Source organism: Macrotis lagotis, chromosome 2 (genome assembly GCF_037893015.1).
Source record: "Macrotis lagotis isolate mMagLag1 chromosome 2, bilby.v1.9.chrom.fasta, whole genome shotgun sequence".
NCBI lineage: Eukaryota > Metazoa > Chordata > Mammalia > Peramelemorphia > Peramelidae > Macrotis > Macrotis lagotis.
The window spans coordinates 228106942-228122523 of record NC_133659.1 but is presented as its reverse complement, the minus strand read 5'-3'; the positions used below and the strand labels follow the sequence as shown (position 1 = coordinate 228122523).

Genomic DNA, 15582 nt, shown 5'->3' with positions numbered 1-15582 from the left:
TTATGTAACTAGTGTTTTTATCATTTTTTAGGGGTTTTTTTGCAAGGCAATGGGGTTAAGTGGCTTGCCCAAGGCCATACAGCTAGGTAATTATTAAGTGTCTGAGGCTGAATTTGAACTCAGGTACTCCTGACTCCAGAGCCGGTGCTCTATCCACCTAGCTGTCCCATGTTTTTAGATTAATATTGTATAATAATGGTAATAATGGACATCCTTACTTTCACCCTGATCTTATTGGAAAGTTATCTTGCTTATTCCCATTACAGATAATATTCTTAGTTTTAGATACATAGATATTACTTGTCCTTTTAAGGAAAGCTCTATTTACTTCTATTCATTAAAGTGTTTTTAATAGGCATGGGTATTGATTTTTGTTGAAAGTATTTTGAGCATTTATTGAGATAATCATTATTTTTTCTATTTTATTTTTGACATGGTCAATTTTGCTTATAAACATAATATTGAACCAATCCTACCTTCTGGGTATAAATCCAATAAATCTAATCTGACCATTTGTGATATATTAGTTTAAAATTGTTTCTTCGTTATTAGGGAAATTGGTCTGCAGTAGTTTTGATTTTTCTTTTCTGTTTTGCTCTCCTGGATTTACATATCAAAATCATATTTGTATATTAGAAGGAATTCAGTAGAACTACTTCTTTAACAATTTTTTTTCAATTTATATGGTATTGAAAATAATTGTACTTGAATTGTTTATTAGAATTCACTTTTAGGGGTGGCTAGGTGGTGCAGTGGATAGAGCACCAGCCCTGGAGTCAGGAGCACCTGAGTTCAAATCCGACCTCAGACACTAAATAATTACCTAGCTGTGTGGCCTTGGGCAAGCCACTGAACCCCATTTGCCTTGCAAAAACCTTTAAAAAATCACTTTTAATCTATCTGGTCTTGAAGATTATTTTTCTTAGGGAGCTCATTTATGACTTGTTAAACTTTTTTCCAAGATAGGATTATTTAAAGTATTCTATTTATTTATTCATCTATGAATTGGGACAGTTTACATTTTCTTAGATATTTAACCATATCATTTAGATGATCAGTTTTATTGGCATAAAATTGGGCGAAATAGCTAATAATTGTTTTAGCTTCATTTTTGATGGTTATGCATTCACTGTTTTCATTTTTTGATACTGGTAATTTAGTTTTATTCATTTTTTATGAAAATTAAATTTTCCAGTGTTTATCTATTATATTGGGTTTTTTCATAAAAATCAGTTTCTAATTCTATTTATTACTTCAGTTAAAAAACTTTAAATTTTATTAATCTCTCCTTTGATTTTTAGAATTTCATCTTTGAACTTTAATTGGGAATTTTTTGATTGTTATTTTACCAGTTTTTAAAGAGTTGCATACTTAATTCATTCTGTGTTTTTTCCCCTTTTTTGGATATAATTATAAAAAAATTTCTCTGAAATACTGCACAAATTTTATATTTTATCTTATTGTCATTTAGTATATTATATGATTATCATTATCTTTAATGAAATTATTTATTTTTTCTATAAATTGTCCCTCAACCCACTTAATCTTTAGAATTAGATTATTTAATTTTCATTAATTTTAATTCTTGTTTCCAAGACCCTTTATTGAATATAATTTTAATGCATGAATGTGAATTTAATAGCTCTGCTTTTCTGAATTGATGACATTTTTATGTCCTAATTCATTGTCGGTTTATTTTTTCTATTCCCATTCAGTATTCTATGGAGACTATATATATATTCTATATCTAACTTTTCTAAAATTGTATTCATCTCCTTAAAATTCTTTGTTGTTTAATTTATGGTTAGATTTCTCTAAATCCAAGAAAGATAAATTGAGGTCCTCCCATTAGTATGATTTTATTGCCTATTTTCTCCTTTAACTCATTTAATTCTTCCTGCCATCCATTTGGATACTATGCTATTTGATGAACATATGTTTAATATTGGTGTTAATTCTTTTTTATAGTACCTTTTAGCAAAATATAGTTCCCCATAACATTTCTTTTAATTAGTTTTGATTTTACTTTGACTTTATCTAAGATCATGACTGGTACCCTGCCCTTTTTTTACTTAAGCTGAAGCATAATAGAGCCTGCTGTGGCTCCTTATTTTTATTCTGTGTGTGTCTTTCTGTTCCAAATGTGTCTCTTGTAAACAACATAATGTTGGATTCTGGCTTCTTAACCATTCTGCTATCTGTCCCTGTTTTATAGGTGAATTAATCCCATTCACATTCATATTTATGATTATTGCATATTTCCCTATATTCTGTTCTCTTCTGTTTATCCTCTTTTTTTTTTAACCAAATCTGTGACATCTGACTGGTACATGGATCTATTGTCAAACTAAGATAGAGGTGAGTTGCTACACAAGAAGCCCTGATTTGAAGAATCACAAGTCAAATTAGAAGCTAAAAACTTTAAGCCAGTTAAGAACAAACTGAGAAGACTCAGATCTAGAGAGAAACTTTACAAAAAAACAGAATCCAACAGAGCTCAGAAAACAGAAGAGAAGCTGAGAGAAGGCAACAGAAACTACTGGAACTAATAAGCTAACAATCAGTCAATATTCATTCATTAATCACTTAGTATGTTCTACATATTGTGAATATCATTACAGTGAATAAAACAAACCTTGTTCCTTAGTAACTATGTGTATATGCATGTACATGTGTTTGCATACATACATGTACATATATCCCTATATTCACATGTCTGGAATAAGTGTATATATATATATATAATATATATATATATATTTAAGTATATATAAAATAAAGGACAAATAACTATAAAGCAAATGCAATATAATTTTGTAGAGAAGGCACTAGTAGTTGAGAGGGGAAATAAATCAGAAAAGACTTCATGTATTAGACAGTAAATCTCAAATTTTCTGGTTTGAGAACCCCTCAAATAATTTTTGTTTAGGTATTTCCTTTTTTTTTTTTTTTGGTTTTTGCAAGGCAATGAGGTTTAGTGACTTCCCCAAGGTCACACAGGTAATTATTAAGTGACTGAAGTCAGATTTGAACCCAGGTCCTCCTGACTCTAGGACTGGTGCTCTAGCTACTGTGTCACCTAGCTCCCCTAGGTATCTTTCAGTATTTGCAATATAATATAAATGTTTTGAAATTGAGAACACATGATGTCATTGCATTTGATTTAAGTAGATAGGAAGCACAATAATAAAGTTTCATAAGTGAAGTTTTTTTTTTTTCCCCAGACTTGGCAGCAACATAAGTGCATATTGAGATGACAGAGAAAGAAAGAGACAGAGCAAAGTGGTTGCCATATTGAGCATACCCCTTCTACACTTGTACTCAGTTGTGTACATATTCATGTTTCTTTTATCACAGTAGTTTAATATAGTTTAAAACTTTAAACACTTCTATATAAACTAATAATCTAAACTACTACCTAGCTTCCTTAATCCTGACATTTATTTTTCTTCCTGAATTTGGAGAATTCTAACAATATTTTCAGTATTTATTATATGATATATATATACACATTTCATGTTGGTTGTTGCTCTCTTAAGTTCTGAAGTTCCACATTAGGACCTTCATATTGGCAAGATGTCATCTCCAAGGAGAACCACAGCAAGTTACTTTTCCTGTGTACTCAGTTCCCAGACCTCTTTTTCTGTCTTCCTAAATTGACCTAGTAAAATGACTCTCTGTGGCTTTTTTGTTGACTTCTGTGGTCTTTTTGTTGGGGACATTTTAGGAGAAGTTTTAGTTTTAGTCATCCTTCACTCTATCTTGACTCCATCCTTCTATTAAGCCCAGGTAATTGATTTTCCATTTAGGGTATTAGGATTGAAGCTTGGATTTCTATCTCTGGGGTTTGAGACTCATAAGAAGCTTTTGGAAAGATTTCCATTGCTACCAAAATAAAATACACTTTTTTGTATTTATGTATTATTTTCAAGTTTTCATGTAAAAGTTCATGCTTTTGTAATTTTTTGTAATAATGCAGAAAAATATTTATATATACTCTATAGGGCTTTATAAAAATATTGTTGACTGATTCTGATTGATACTAATCTAAGGAGGCAGCTAGGTAGTACAGTGGGTAGAGCACCAAGCCCCAGAATAAGGAGGACCTGAGTTCAAATGTGGCCTCAGACACTTAATAATTACCTAGCTGTGGGACCTTGGGCAAATCACTTAACCCCATTGCCTTGCCCAAAAAAAAAAAAAAAAAAAAAAAAAAAGCTAGTCTAAGCCAAAGAAAGATGAGGATAATAACAAAATAATGTCCAGCCCTGAAAGGGAATAAACAAAAGGAGGACTTTAGTTCTTTCCATACTAAATCTTTTTAGACCCGCTACACAGACTTCATTGACATTAGCAACAGAAGAATGATTAACTAGTTGTATCTAGAGTTGAAAAGGAAGAAGAGAGTAAACTGGATAGCAATTTGGAAATTCCAAAGTCCTTTCAGTGATACCAAGCTTCTTTCCGAAACAAAATTCCATCTTTTTAATATGAATTTTCTTCTGGTCCCATCTCTTGCTACATTAAAACTTCATAGAGTCTCTGCTACCTCCAAGATCAAATGTAAACTCCATTTAACCTTCAAAGGCTTTTTTAATACTCTGGTTCCAGCTACCCCTTCAAGCAATATCCCACATTACTGTATTTTATGTTCCTTGAATATGACACTTCATGGTTAGATCAGTGAAAATGATACTAAAAAGTTATGTTACCCCCTGCCTTTACTCTGAACCTTGCATACCACTCCCTTGGCCTTTCTAGATTTTCTAAAGTCCATAAGGTCAGATGGGATTCAGCCGGTTCAGTGCCAGTTCAGCAGAACCTGATTTTTAAGTTGAGTTCAACAAATTGTTTGTTAATTTATTGGAAACCCACCACAGCATATGATGTTGTCTCAAGCAGAGATTTTCTTGAGTTTTTTTATCTGTATCTTTTCATGTAGATATCAGCTTAAAGAACTTTGCACAGTACATCACACTACTGCATAGTATTAGCTCCATTAGTGCTTAAAATATGTTTTTATTCATTTGTTTTTTCACTGACTTCTGGTTCACCTGCAGTTATATTTCTTTGCAGATTGTAATTCTCCACGAAGCCTAGCCACAGAAACCATGAGCCGCAGCTATTAACAGAAGGGTTAGGTTCTAGACCTGTATCTTTATTGCTAGAGAAAACTTCTTCATCACTACCTCTGAAAGGTACAGCCTTAAGAGAATTTACCATAACACTAGGTTTACACAGACAGTACCTTACTTGGGGTGGGGAAGCAGCTAGGTGGTGCAGTGGATAAAACATTGGCCCTGGAGTCAGGAGAACCTGAGTTCAAATTTGACTTCAGACACTTATATACTTAGCTGTGTGACCTTGGGCAAATCACTTAATCCCTTGTAATCCCTTGCCTTGCAAAAAGAAATATCACTTTGACGGCTGTGCAAAAAAGAAATATCACTTTGACAGCTGTTTGGAGAATGAATTTGGGAAGATACTTGAGACCAGGAGACAGATCAATTGGAAAGTTGTTCTAATAGGGAGGAAATAATGAGGGACTGAACTAAGGTTGTAATTGTGTGAGTAGAGAGAAAGGGACAGATATAAAAGACATTGTGATGTTGAATTGATAAGTTAACAACTTATTCAAAATATTTGGGCAGTATTGAGGATGATATGGAAGTTGTAAAACTGAGGGTTAGAAAGATGAATTCAAGGGAAAAATTATGGTGTGTTTTGCTATACCATATTACCCAAACATAGCTTTATAGACATGAAGATGGCCAGGAAATATATCTTAACCTGATCATATAATACTAACAAGAAACAGTGGATAATTTATGTGTTACACTGCTACCCATATGCTCTGTTTAGAGGGGAAGACCTAGCTCCAAAAGCATATTGCCTGGATCTTTTATAAAGGAATTCTCATGTATACAGGCAGGAAAATGAGAGGTTATGAGTAGATTGCCATCTGTATTGATGGAACAGGTAATCACATCAGTGAGACTGCAGTTCCAGTTTTTATTGTTCTAATTCAGTATCTATATTTGTGACACACTTCAGTTAAATGAGGGCAAACCACAGAATAAATATGGTCCCTGTATATAATAAGTTGGCATTCATAGCATCTGTATATCCAATTATGAACAAAACTTGAAAATTATTTTTATCAGTTTATAGTCAGTTGTTTTCAGTTATGTTCTGGTTAGTCAAATCTATAAAAGCTCTAAATTGATGAAAAGCAATTAACAATTAAATTCTTTTTTTATGTTCCTAGTCTTGTTTCTGCCTTTATCAGAAATGATCTAATGATTAACTGTGTTTCTTAGTATAAAAAAATTTATGCTTAAGAAGGTCAAAAATACTTATAAAAATGTAAAGAACTTATTAAGGATCAGAGATTTACAAATCATCTTTTTAGATCTGAAAGAGATCTTTGAAATCATCTAGCCCAACCCTTTCTACAGATGAGGAAATGGAGACCCTGAAATGGAAAATAACCAAAGACATTGGTTTTTGGAGTTAAATAATCAGAATTTAAGCTCTCATTTTGCCATTTAAACTCCATTTAGTCAGGAGTACCTGAGTTCAAATGCAGCCTCAGATGCTTAGCTGTGTGGCCTTGGGCAAGCCACTTAACCCCATTGCCTTGCAAAACAAAAAGCCTAAAAAAACCCCAATATATTATGTCTTCAAATTCAACTCTCTTCTGTACTTCATTTAAACTTAGGCAGCTAGGTGGCACAGTGGATAGTACACTGACCCTGTAATCAGGAGGACCTGAGTTCAAATTTGGCCTTAGACACTTAATAATTGCCTAGTTGTATGACCTTGAGCAACTCACTTAACTCCATTTCCTTAAATAATTTTTTTAAAAAAACTTAAAAATAAAAAAAACAAACTCTATGTGAGCTTTTTGCTTCAGTGCTCACCTCTCCATCACTTTGGATAACTTCTCTGTAAAATGAGGTAGAATGAAATTACTTAAACCTCTCCCTCCCCCAAAAACTTTTATTTGTTTGGGTGATTTCCATCAATAATTAACATTTAGAAGTAAAAACATATTAATATCATGTTGATGCCCTAGGACAATTTCACCCAAAACCAAATTCCTCCCTTTCTCATTCCAGAAATTCTGAATCTCCAGTTGCCATTTCTCAAACCCGTTCTCTATTTCTCCACTGACCACTCCTTTATTTCCATTCCTCTCCACCTAACCACTCCCTCTCCCCACAGCCTTCCACTCTGAAGTTACCCAGTCCTTTCACTGTGTTATCTAAAATGCCTACTACATGGGCAACAAATTAGATCTGATTTTAAATCTTTCCCTTTTTTGTTCCCTCCATGAACTTGCACTCACTGAAAACCTGATAACTGTTTCCTTGGCTATCCTTCTCACTAGTGATAACCTCTTCTTCCCACACTAGTCTTAGTGGAGGAATTGGATTAATTTTTGCTCCCCATTGCCACTTCAAGGCTTTCCAGCTACTATAATCACTTAGCAAATTCTCCTCCTCTAAAGTTGGTTCAATCCATATTTGTCACCTAACTAAAATTCTGAAAGCAATTGTCTGTAATCTCCAGGACTCTTTTCTTACTTCTCAGTGAGTTCAATGCTTGGTTCATAGCCCTTCCTGCTCTGATATTAGGGGACTTCGATTTGCATGCTGCTATTCCCTCAAACACTCAAGCCACCCAGTACCCCATTTCCCATGATCTACTCCTCCCCAACACAACAATACATAGAGTTGGTCATATTGATCTGTGTTGGCAATTGATCTTTTTTTAAACAGTATTTTTATTTATTTTTATTTTTTAAGAATTTATTTTTATTTACACATTGCTAAAATATTCTTGTTTAAGAGTAAATATAATACCCCCTCCCCCCATAAAAATAAATAAAACCTCATAAGAAATAAAGTAAAAGAAAGAGAAAAAGATGTGTTTCAGTTGTGTTCTGATACCATCAGCTCTGTCTCGGGTGGATCATGTTCTTTATCATAAGTAATTTACATAGAAATTACTTCCATATTTTTCCATAGTTGCTGTTGCTGATTGAAACTCCCTCCATCAATTCCTCCCCACTACCATCTATTATATTTTTCTCTCTCCTTTCACTCTGTCCCTCTTCAAAAATGTACTGTGGGGCAGTCAAGTGGTGAAGTAGACAGAGCACCAGCCCTGGGACCAGGAGGCCCCAAGCCCACATCCCACCCCAGAGACCCAGCAACTACCTGCTCCCATGGTTCCAGACAGGCTATCCAATCCTAGCACCATGCAAAAAGTAAAAAATAAAATGTGTTTTATCTGACTACCCTCTCCTATGATTTACCTTCTTCTCTATCACCCAGATCCCCCCATCCCCTTCCCCTGTCCCCCTTCTCTCATTTTTCCCTCTAGATGTCCAAACCCTATTGAGGGTGTATGCTGTATCTTCTCTGAGCCATTTTTTTTAGGTTTTTGCAAGGCAAATGGAGTTAAGTGTCTTGCCCAAGGCCACACAGCTAGGTAATTATTAAGTATTTGAGACCGGACTTAAACCCACGTACTCATGACTCCAGGGCCAGTGCTCTATCTGCTGCACCACCTAGCCGCCCCGTCTATGAGCCATTTGTGATGAGAATGAAGGTTCCCTCATTCCCCCTTGCCTTCCCTCCCTTCCATATCATTAGAAAAGCTACATGAAATATCTTAGCCTATTCTACCTCTCCTTTTTCTTATTCCCAGTACATTTCCCTTTCACCCATTGACTCCATTTTTACAATATATTATGTCTTTGGGGCGGCTAGATGGTGCAGCAGATAGAGCACTGGCCCTGGAGTCATGAGTACGTGGGTTTAAGTCCGGTCTCAAATACTTAATAATTACCTAGCTGTGTGGCCTTGGGCAAGACACTTAACCCCATTGCCTTGCAAAAAAAAAAAAGCCTAAAAAAAACCCTCAATATATTATGTCTTCAAATTCAACTTTCTCCTGTACTTCATCTATAAAAGCTCCTGTACCTGCTCTATAAAATGAGAAGGTTCATATGAGTATTAGCAGTATCATCTTTCCATGCAGGAATACATGCAGTTCATCATTAAGTCGCTCATAATTTACCCTTCTCCTCCACTCTATGCTTCACCTGAGTCCTGTATTTGAAGGTCAACCTTTCTGTTCAGCTCTAGTCATTTCAAAAGGAACATTTGAAATTCCTCCATTTTATTGAAAGTCCATTTTTTCTCTGGAAGAGGATGTTCAGTTTTGCTGGGTAGTTGATTCTTGGTTGCATTCCAAGCTCTTTTGCCTTCTGGAATATTATATTCCAGGCCCTATAAGCCCTTAATGTAGTTGCTGCTACTGTGTGATCCTGATTGTAGCTCCATGATACTTGAATTGTGTCCTTCTGACTACTTGTAATATTTTCTCTTTGACTTGGGAGTTCTGGAACTTGGCTATAATATTCCTGGCGGTTGTTTTTTTGGGGGGGGATCTCTTTCCGGGGGGAGATCAATTTATTCTCTCAATTTCTATTTTACCCTCTATTTCTAGGATATCAGGGCAATTTTCCTATAGAAATGATTTAAAAGTGAGGTCAAGGCAAATGGTCAAAGGATATGCAAAGGCAATTTACAGATGAGGAAATCAAAGCAATCCATAGTCATATGAAAAATTGCTCCAAATCATTACTTATTAGAGAATTGCAAATTAAGGCATCTCTGAGACCTCACACCTCTCAGATTGGCCAATATGACCAGAACGGACAATCATCAATGTTGGAAAGGATGCAAGAAATCTGGGACACATTATTGGTGGAGCTGTGAACTCATCCAACCTTTCTGGAGAGCAATTTGGGATTATGCCCAAAGGGCAACAAAAATATGCATACCTTTTGACCCAGGAATACCACTACTGGGTCTATATCCTTAAGAGATGATACAAAGGGTAAAAACATCACTTGTACAAAAATATTTATAGCAGCTCTGTGTGTGGTGGCAAAAAATTGAAAATTAAGTGAATGTCTTATTGGGGAATGGCTTAACACACTGTGATATTTGTATGTCATGGAACACTATTGTTCTATTAGAAACCAGGAGGGATGAGAATTCAGAGAAGCCTGAAAAGATTTGCATGAACTGATGCTGAGCGAAATGAGCAGAACCAAAATAGTATTGTATACCCTAACAGCAACATGAGGATGATGATCAATCCTGATGGACTTGCTCATCCCTTCAGTGCAACAACCAGGGACAACTTTGAGCTATCTGCAATGGAGAATACTATCTGTATCCCAAGAAAGAATTATGGACTTTGAACAAAGACCAAAGACTTTTACCATCAAATTAGAAAAAAAAGCATTATATTATGCAATTTTACTATCTCATACTTTATTTTTCTTCCTTAAGGATATGATTTCTCTGTCATCACATTCAACTGCAATCAATGTATAACATGGAACCAATGTAAACACTAACCAAATGCTTTCTGTGGGGGGAGGGAAGCAAGAATGGGGGGAAAATTGTAAAACTCAAAATAAATAAAATCTTTCTAAAAAATCTGACTTTAGACATTAGTCTACCTGTCCCTGGACAAATCCCTGAAAAAAAAAATTGAAGTCAAGACTCTTTCCTGATCATGACTTTCAGGTATCCCAATAATTTTTAAATTACCTTTCCTGAATCTGTTTTCCAGATCAGTTTGTTTTTTCAATGAGATATTTCATGTTTTCTTCTAATTTTTCATTCTTTTGATGTTGAACTGTTTTGATTTCTCGCAAAGTTATCAGCTTCCTTTAGCTCCATTGTACATCTGAAGGATTTGTTTTCCTCAGTGAGCTTTCTTATCTCCTTTTTCATCTAGCTAATTCTGCTTTTTAAAGCATTCTTCTTCTTAATAACTTTTTGAACTATTTTATCCATTTCACCTAAGCTGATTTTTAACATGTTATTTTCTTCTGCATTTTTTTGGATCTCCTTGACTAAGCTGCTGACTTCATTTTCATGTTTTTCTACATCTCTCTCATTTCTTTTTCCAATTTTTCTTCTATCTCCCTTACTTGATTTTTTTGAATTCTGTCATCGCCTGAACCCAACTTCTATATTTCTTGGAGTCTTTAGATGCAGAAGTTTGAACTTCTTCATCTTCAGATTGAGTATTTTGGTCCTCCAAGGGACCAAAGTAATTGTCTAGGTCAGGATTATTTTTTTTCCTGTTTTTCATTCCCCAGCCTGTGCCTGGTTTGGGGGGTTCTGCCAGGGTTTTTAGGTATTATTGTGACACCCCCACAAGAACCTCAGCATGTGAGGCTCTGACTGCTCTCCTGGTCTATGAATGACCACAAACTCACCCCTCTGCCATGGGGCTGTGCAGGGGAGGGTTCCCTGCTCTATGGGGGGCCTAGACTGGACCAGGGTCTGAATGTGGTCAGAGCCCCAGAGTCCTGTTCCAGGGACAGAGGACAGATCTCAGCAATCTCCCTCCACTCCCCTATCTTCCATGGGCTAAGCACTCAGGATGCAACTGCCTGGAAGCTCCTGATGGGCAACTCCACAGGCCTACTTCCGTTTCCTTTGTCTGGGCTACAGCTGCCACAACCACACTGAGTGCTGTGACCACTCTGAGGGTCTGGGCTTTGTGATCGCTCTGGCAGAGGTCTCCCTGCTGATCTTCCAAGTTGTGCTTGGTGCTTCCTGGGGTGCAGGTCAGGAAACTTCTGCCAGGAGCCGCCACTCCCAGTCACCCTGGGACTGTTCCCAGGAGGCCGAACTTCATTCTGGTGCTGCCATTCCTCCAATCCCAGGGAACGAAGTTTTTCCCACTATTTTCCAGGTTACCTTGGACTGGAGAATTGCTTCACTGGATCTTTCTGTTGGTTTTGTCTCTCGAAAATTTAGTCAGAATTTTAAGGTTTTTGAAATATTTTGGAGAGTACCTCAGAGAGGCTCTTCCCCTGCAGCTATCTTGGCTCCGACCCTTGCCAATTTGTCTTACAAGCATTCCATATCCATGTTCCTGTGCCCTGAAATTTCTTTATCTGATCATAATCTATTGTTATTCTACCTTTCTCTATGCCTTGAAATTGTTATTCTTCTTCACTTTGACCTCCAATTTTTTTACCCTCCTTAGTCCCCAGTCCTTTCCCAACTCTTTTCCTCTGTCCTGGCTGTATCTTCCCTTTCCCATCTTATTGAGCTAGTTCATATCTACACTTTTCTCTAGAGTTCCCTGACTCCTTACCCTATTAAAGAGTTTGCCTTACCAAATCCCAACCTTGTATTTCTACCATCTACTGTCTTTGTTCCTACTCATTTACTGCTAAACAATCATGAAACTATGAACTGCATGGTTCACATCAAGTTTTGCTCTGTAGTTTATCTGGGTCTTCACTATAGTAACAGTCCTTTTTCATCTCTAACTGATAAATTATCCCACTCAATACAGTGACTTTTCCAAACTTTGTCATCTCTTCTCAAATATCCTATAACTTCCCCCCCATACCCTCTCAACTGAGAACTTGTCTCATATTTTTCTCTAAAAACACATTAAGGCCACTTGGAAAGAGCTCTTTTCTTCTCAGCTCATATCACTCAAATGACTTCTGTTACTATCTCCTCTTTCACTAGTTTCACATAAAGAAATTGCCTTTTCACTTCTCAGATGAAGAAATTAAAGCTATCTAAGGTCATATGAAAAATTGATCTAAATTATTATTGACCAGAGAAATGAAAATTAAAACAGTTCTGAGGTATCACCTCACACTGGAACACTGATGCATTTTTTTGGTGGAGTTGTGAACTGATCCATCTTTTCTGGATAGTAATTTGGAGTTATGGAATTGCCCAAAGGACAATAAAACTGTGCATATCCCTTGATCCAGCAATAGTCTATATCCCAAAGAAAGCAATCACGAAAAAGGGTAAAAATAAAAAGTTCATTGGAAATTGAGGAGATGCCCATCGGTTGAGGAATGGCTGAACAAATTGTGGTATATGAATGTGATGGAACATTATTTTATAATAAATCATTAGGTTTGGGACTTAAGAATAGCCTGCATGAACTGATGCTGAGTGAAATGAGCAGAACCTGAAGAACATTAGACACACTAGCAAATAACATTGGGTGATGATCAACTGTGATGGAATTGTTCACATCATCAGTACACCAATCAAAGACAATTCTAAAAGACTGGAAAATACCATCAATATCTAGAGAAGGAACTGTTGAGTTTAAATTAAGTTTACTATTTTCAATTTTTAAAAATTGTCTTATCGTGTCATTTTTTTCTCTAATTTTTTTTCTTCTATTTGGATTTGATTCTTCTTTCACAACATGATTAATATGGATCTATGTTTAGCATTGTTGTACATGTAGAACCTATATTAAATTGCTTTTGACAGGGGAAGGAAGGGGAAAAATGAAAAACTCAAAACTCTGCAAAAAAAGTGATTGTTGAAAACTACTGTTGCATGTAGTTCGAAAATGAAGAAAAAAAAAATTGTCTTTTTCTTTCAAGGTATATCCCTCTTATGTGCACAGGGATCGTATTCTATCCTGTGTTCTCTAACAAACTGTTTCTCTAGTATTCCTATTCTCACACTAATATTTAATTTTTCCCCTATTAGCTGCTTCCCTTCTACCTACACAATGCCCATGCTTGATCTATCTATTATTATCCTTATAACTATTGTTTCATATCTATCCTTCCTTTCGTAGCTAACCTTTTTGAGAAAATTCTCTACAGTAGTGTCTTCCACTTTTTTTTTGCACTCCTTTTAATTCTTGAAGTTCGGTTTCAGACTTCATCATCAAATCAATCAAAAAGTCTCTCCCCCAATTTACTAAGTATCTCTTAATGACCAAATCTAATGACCCCATTTCCTAATTATCATTCCTTTAGATCTCTTAGAAGTCTGACACTGCTGATAACATTCTCCTTGATATTCAGTTCTCTCTAGTTTTTCAGGGCAACACTCTCTTCCCTGGTTCTCTTCCTATCTGACCTCTCCTTTTTCTCCTTTACTGGATCTTCCTCCTTAAGGCCAAGTCCTCTAAGTGTAGAGGTTCTCAGGACTTGACCTAGGCTTTGGCAGCATACTGAATATGGGGAGGTGGGAGGTGATCAATGACAGGAATCCAGGTAGACTTCCAGCTTACATGCCTGAGGAATGAAAAATGGTGTTGCTCTTGGCAGTAATAGGGAAGTTTTGTAGGGGTGAGAGTTTAGAAGGAAAAATAAGTTTTGGACAGGTTGAGTTTATGATGACCAATGGACATCCAATTTGAGATGTCTGAAAGGCAGAGATAAGAGACTGAAGGTCAGCAGAGAAAGATTAAGACAGGAGTGTTAGATCAAGATGATAATTAAATATATATGAGTTGATAAGATCACCAAGAAGAGGGACATCCTTGTTCCAGTGCAGCAAAAGAGTTTGATAGGTAGCACAATAATTGGGAGAGAGTGGTGTACCAAAAACTTAGAACAATATCAACATCAAAGGTGGCAGAGAAATCAGGAAGAATCGGATTGAAAAAAAGGCCATTGGATTTTGAAAGTAGAAGAGCAGTCACAGTTGAAATTATTCCTCTAGGCACTGTTCTTTGGGTTTTATTTAGCCTGTTCTAAATTAGTCTAGCTGTACCACCTTGTAGTCCACAAAATAATTTATACAAAAGGATATTATAAGATACTCTTATCCCCCCTAATCCCTGCCCCACTATTTGCTTATCTAGTTTCCCAGTCAAAAAGGTAGAAAATAAAGTTAGTATTGACATGATTTGTTCTTGATTATCTCATATCAACTCTCAATTGTAACAGCTTTAAATGTTACCAAGTAGTAAAGTGAATTTCATTGGCTACGAAATTGTAGCCACATTTACCTTCTTTGAACCTTGAAGCTACTTCTCTGGTTCTCTACAATTTTCTCAGTAATTATTTATTCTTTTAGTGCCTAGAAAAGTGTTGTATCCTTGTCAATAACTTGAACTAGTTGGGCCAAGTGGTCTCTTCTCTTAGTGTTGCTTCATTTATGTTCAATTTCTATTTCCCATTAACCATTTTTATTTTTTATGCAGAGGTCTGTGACCAGGGCTATAAGGGAAAAGCCCATTTTGTTCCCTGCCTTTGCATTTTTCCTGTTGTCATTCTCTACTTGACTTTCTTCATTTGTAAAATAGGAATGGTAGTATCTATACTACCTGTCTTCCAAGACTGAGTGAGATAACTGATAAAATAGAAAGTGATTCCTAAAATGCTACGTGAATGTCAGCTATTATATTCCTTAACAGATTGGGGGGAGACAAAACTTATGAATGAATAAAAAGCTTTTGTTATAAGTTTCTGTGTGCCAAGAATATAGTAGCTCTTCTGAGGTATTAGAAGTGAAACCTCTCCTGGAATTCCCCTGCTGCTACCTGATCCCTATTCATAATAATAGCTCAAATTTGTATATCATGCTAAAGAATAATAATATTTAATATTTACATAATGTTTTAAGATTGGTAAGGTGCTTTCCATATATTATTATATTTAAGACTACAATTCTTTGTAGTTCTTCAGATATTATCCCAGTTTTATAGTTGATGAAATTGAGGTTCAGAGGTTGTGATTTCTCC

The 15582-nt window shown here is 35.8% G+C and overlaps 1 protein-coding gene across 13 annotated transcripts in view; it reads left to right on the top strand.

Moving 5' to 3' along the window:
• TNRC6C (trinucleotide repeat containing adaptor 6C) overlaps positions 1 to 15582 on the top strand; it is a 233329-nt gene that overhangs the window by 47658 nt on the left and 170089 nt on the right. Inside the window, exon 1 of one of the 13 annotated variants that reach the window (XM_074225064.1) lies at positions 5120 to 5198. The exons of the other annotated variants lie outside the window; for them this stretch is intronic. The gene's annotated coding sequence lies outside the window, so the exon portion shown is untranslated. Of the gene's footprint in view, positions 1 to 5119; positions 5199 to 15582 lie in introns of those variants that run through there. 13 annotated transcript variants of the gene reach the window in all.